The sequence below is a fragment of the Manis pentadactyla genome, chromosome 8 (assembly GCF_030020395.1).
Source record: "Manis pentadactyla isolate mManPen7 chromosome 8, mManPen7.hap1, whole genome shotgun sequence".
Classification (NCBI taxonomy): Eukaryota; Metazoa; Chordata; class Mammalia; order Pholidota; family Manidae; genus Manis; species Manis pentadactyla.
In genome coordinates this window covers 63,873,946-63,879,535 of record NC_080026.1, presented here as the reverse complement: position 1 = coordinate 63,879,535, position 5,590 = coordinate 63,873,946, and positions in this window count along the sequence as shown.

Genomic DNA, 5,590 nt, shown 5'->3' with positions numbered 1-5,590 from the left:
TTTCTCTGACTCTGAGCAAATATATATTTTCTAACTATAACTAAGTTACATCCATATATAAAAACTCAGGTACTTCTTTAATGCAACTTTTTGCAGAGAGTTGATATCTGGATTTAAATAGCAGTTTATATAAGCCAAACTCATGTGTGATTTTTCAAATGTAATTTCTAACATGAAAGTATGTCCACATGGGCATAGCAGTATCCATGAGATGCTTCCTAAACATGTTTTCAAAGAATCTGAGCATAGTCCAGATGTGGCTATAAATAAAATATACAGACCTACTCTTGATGTAATTTTCACAGTTAGAGCAAATCTAGATGCATCCAAATAGTATTCATGAATAAAAAGTCCAATACATCTCAAATCAACTTTTCACAGAGGCATTAGAGGAAATCCAGATGAAAAAATTCAGTTGATGCATAAAGAACTTCAGACCCACAAACACTTCTCAAACGTAACTTCTCAATGAGGCAGCAAATCTGGATGAAACCAAGCAGTATCCCTTAATAAAATTTCAAGGTCCTTCTCTAATAGGAGTTTTAATAGGAAGTTAAAATCCAACTATAATAGCTAGTCTTTACTGAGTACTTACTCTATTCTAAGACACTTACATAAGTTATCTCATTGAATGCTTCCTCTATTTCCTTTTATACATCAGGAAACTGAGACTCAGATGAGGTAAGTGAAGTCCAGTAATGGAGCCGTAATTTGACCTTAGTCAGTCTGATTCTCAGGTCCTCTTTCTTTCCCACTGTAATACACCAGTGTCCCACTGTGTGTATTTATTACAATCCAGTACTTCGACTCCAAATTATTACCATTAAATTACTGTTTGTATGTTAATTGGCTTCTTTTACATTCATGGTTTAAAAGTATGGTTGCTACTAGTCAATTTTATAAGCCTGATTTTGGAAAACTGTTTAGGTAAATTTTTATACAACTGGCTGGCATTGGCTTTATTTCATTATTTTGACTCCCAGCTCATCTCTGAATGAGTTTCAGAAAGGATCTATGGGTTGTATATTTTTGAATCATTCTATATTTAAAACTAACTTTAGGTCACTGTTATATATGGATGACAGTTTGACTGTGTATTGCATTCTTAAGTCATTTTCTCCTCAAAGCACAGTATCTAGTATGCGATTTTTTCCTGCAATTTTCTTGTAGAGAAACAGTCTGACGATGCTGTGGCTTCTGTTGTAATCACTGTTCCTTTATAATAACTTATTTTAATTCCTAGAGGAGAGCAGAATTTTAAGTTTTAATCTCACATGGAAAAAGTTGCTTTTTATCAATTCAGTAGTGCCAGAGCAGTAGTTCTAATTTTCAGTTCAAAAGGAATGATGATTTTGTTCTGACTGTTCTTGTATTCGCAACTGTGTCCTTTTGTTCTTCTGTTCATTTGCTTTCTTCCTGAAGAAAATCATCAGTGTCATATTAAATCTGCTATCTAATGTGCCCATTTCAGTCATCGTCTTTTTGTTTCTCTTTATTCTCTACTTTAGTTTTGCATTCTTGGAAAAACTTCCAAAGCTTCTCAACTTACTCGTATATTTAAGATATTCATTTTCTTAAGTGAAAACGCTATGTGCTGTCTTTTTCTCCCTTAGTGTACAGGGTATTAGAGATTCTGTGTTTTTAATCACAGTGGCAGAGTGTGAGGGTGAGCCAGCGGTTTCTCTACCTTCTTTGGGAGGGGCAGGACTACTATATTTTATGAAACAAATTATAGGTAGGCTATGGGTAATTTTTATTTAATCTGGCTTCCTTGTATTCGGAGTTACTTTCTTTCAGATTCTGGCCATAAACTATCATTATATTTTGCTGGTGTTGTTTGGGGTTTCCACCTTTTCCCCCACCTGCATCTTGATAGGTATATGAAGCTGAAAACCTGACAAGTCATACGTCATTGAAAATCATAGCCATTGCTACACTTGCTCTTCTCTGAGTGGAAGTGAAATTCACGTAACACAATATTAACCATTTTATAGTAAATGACTCACTGGCATTTAATACATTCACAGCGTTGTGCAACCACAAGCTCTATCTAGTTCTGAAACATTTTTCTCTCTCCAAAATAAAACGCCCTAGCCCTAGCCATCAAGCAGTTCCTCCACATTTCCCCCTATTCCCAGCCCCCAGAATCCCCAATCTGCTTTCTGTCAGTATGGAATTACTCATTCTGAATATGCCATATAAATGGAATAAAAAAATGTGAGATCTTTGCATCTGACTTCTTTTACTTAGTTCATTAGTTTTTGGGATGTATCTATGGCATAAAATATATCACTGTTTTACTCCTTTTCTAGGTTGCATATTTTTATATAATTTTGAAAACCTGTGATATATGCATATATATATATGTGTGTATATATATCTCACAGTTTTTGAACATTCATTTGTTGATGGACATTTATCTGTTTCTAACTCTTGTGAATAGGACTGCTCTGAACATTCTTGTACAAGTATTTCTTTCATTACCTGTTTTTACTTTTTTTTAGTGTATACCTAAGAAAAGATTTGCTGGGTCTTATTTTTGCTAATTCTAAGTTTGATATTTTGAGAAACTGCCAAATTTTTTTCCCACAGCAGCTGAACCATTTACATTCCCACCACCAATGTACAAGTGTTCCAAATTCTCTACATCCTCACTAGTATTTATTTTCATTTTTCTTAAATGATAGCCATCCTAATGGGTGTGGAGAGCTATTGCATTGTTTTGATTTGATTTCCTTAATGATTAATGATGGTGAGCATCTTTTCATGTGCTCTTTGATCAATTTGCATATCTCCTTCAGAGAAATGTCTGTTCAAGTCATTTTCCAAGTTTTCAATTGGGTTGTTTGTCTTTTTTGTTACTGAGTTATTGAGGATTTTTACCCCTATGTTCATAAGACCATATTGCTCTGTGACTTTCTTTCTTATAATGACTTTATCTAATTTTAGTAATTAGAATGAGTTAAGGAGTATTTTCTCTCCTGCTATCTTCAGGAAAATAGTTCAGAAAATTGGTATAATTTCTTCCTTAAACATTTAGCAGAATTTACCTGTGAGCCCATTGGGGCCTATGTTTTCTCTTTTGGATATTTAAAATTTTTATTCAGTTTCTTAGATATAGACCCATTCAGGTTGTCTATTTCTTGTGTCTGTGAGTTTTGAAAGATTGTGCCTCTCAAGGAATTGGTCCATTTCATCTAGGTTTATAAATTTGCAAGTGTAGGCTTGTTCATAATATCCCTTTATGATCCTTTTAATGTCCACGGGCTCTGTAGTGATGTCTCCTCTTTCATTTCTGGTATTAGTAATGTATGTTTTCTTTATTTATTTTTCTCACATAGCCTGGCAAGAAGCTTATTGATTTTATTGATCTTTTTAAAGAATTGGCCTTTGGTTTCATTGATTTCCTCTATTGCTTTCCTGTTTTCAATTAATTGATTTGTTTTAATTTTTATTATTTCTTTTCTTTTACTTGTGTTAGATTTAAATTTTTCTTCTTATTCTAGTTTTCTAAAGTGGAAGCTTAAATTATTGAATTTAGATTTTTCTTCTTTTGCAATATAAGTATTCAATGCTATAAAATTTTCTCTAAATATTAGTTTTGCTGTGTCCCACAAGTTCATATTATTTTCATTTTCAATCAGTTCAAATTATTTTAAAATTTCTCTTCAGATTTCTCCTTTACCCATGTGCTATTTAGAAGTCTGTTGTTTAATACCCAAGAATTTTGGGATTTTTCAGCTGTCTTTCTGTTGATTGTGAGTTGTAAGAGTTTTCTATATATTCTGGATACTAGGCTCATATCACATATAAGATTTGCAAATATTTCTTTCATTATGTAAATTGTCTTTCTTGATAATGTCTCTTCATGTACAAATGTTTTAATTTTGATAAAATCTTATTCAGTTCTTTTCTTTTGTTGTTTATGCTCTTGGTGCTATATCAAAGAATTCATTGCCAAATTCAGTATCATAAAGATTTACCCATATATTTTTTCTAAGAGTTTTTTAGTTTTAGATCTTATATTTCAGTCCTTGATACATTTTGAATTAATTTTTGTATATGGTGAGACCATTGGTTTAAAAGACTCTTCTTTTCCCATTGAATGATATTGGCACACTTACTGAAAATCAATTGACAATATATTTCCAAGTTTATTTCTGGAATCTCAATTCTGTTCTCTCAGTTTATATGTCTATGTATCTTATGCTATTACCATACTGTTGGATTGCTCTAGCTTTGTAGTAAGTTTTACAGTCTGGAAACATGAGCCCTCCAACTTTATTCTTTTTAAAAATTGTTTTGATTATGCAGGGGTCTTGGAAATTCCATGTGAATTTTAGGATCAGCTTTTCTATTTCTTTTAAATGAAAAGGTCATAAGAATTTTGACATGGATTACATTGACTCTGTAGATTACTTTTGGGTAATATTTCCATTTTAACAATATTAAGTTTTCCAATCCATGAACATGGGATATATTTCTATTTATTTAAGTCTTTAATTTCTTTCAGCAATGTTTTGTAGTTATCAGGATGCAAGTTTTGGACTTCTTTTGTTAAATTTATTCCTAAAATATCTTATTATTTTTGGTACTGTTGTAAGTGGAATTGTTTTCTTAATCTTATTTTAGATTGTACACTGCTGGTGAGTAGAAACACAATGCATTTTTGTACATTGAACTTGTAGCCTGCAACTTTGCTGAGTTAGTTTATTAGCTCTAGTAATTGTGTGTGTGTGTGTGTGTGTGTGCGCGCATTATTTGGAAATTTCTATATATAGAATCATGCCACCTTTAAGTAGAAATAGTGTCACTTCTTCCTTTCCAATGTGGAAGCTTTTTGTTTCTTTTTCTTGCCTAAATGTGCTGGCTATGCTTTTCAGTACAATGCTGGAAAGCATTGCTGACAGTGGGCATCTTTGTCCTTGTTGTCCAAGCTCTATTACTCATCAACTATTTTTATTTGTCTAATTAATTGCAGCATGTATGTGTGGAATCAAGATTAAAGACCTCAATCTGTGGAAAGGACTCTTTGGTTTCAAATCCTGATCTCTTCACAGCTCACTATATATTCTTGGGCCAGTTAATCTCTTTCAGCATCAATTTCCTTACATCTAAAATATGATTCCTCAAAATCACCAATTTCATAGAGATTTATGTGCATTAAATGAGATGATCTACACAAACTTCCTGACACTCTTAGTCATTATTATTTTCACCATTTAAATCCTCAATTTACTTATCTCTGAGTTGGGGATAGTAACAGTTCCTACCTTATAGCACTGTGAGGGGTGTCACCTGTTGCTGTGTTTCAAACTCACTCTCAACTTAGCAGCATAAAAGGAATACACTTCCTATGCTGTCAGGGATGTCATTTAGGAATTCAGATAAGGCATGGAAGGCAAGAGCTCAGCTAGGGAGACCCAGATACCTGGAATTATAAGTCTGAAAGTGTCTTTGATTATAGCACTGCAGCTTACACTTGGATCATCCAAAGGTTGGTCTCAGTTGCAACTGTCCACTGAAGTTCCTACAAGTGGCATTTCCATGTGGTTTAGGCTTCCCACTGGATGGGGCCTAGATTCCAAAA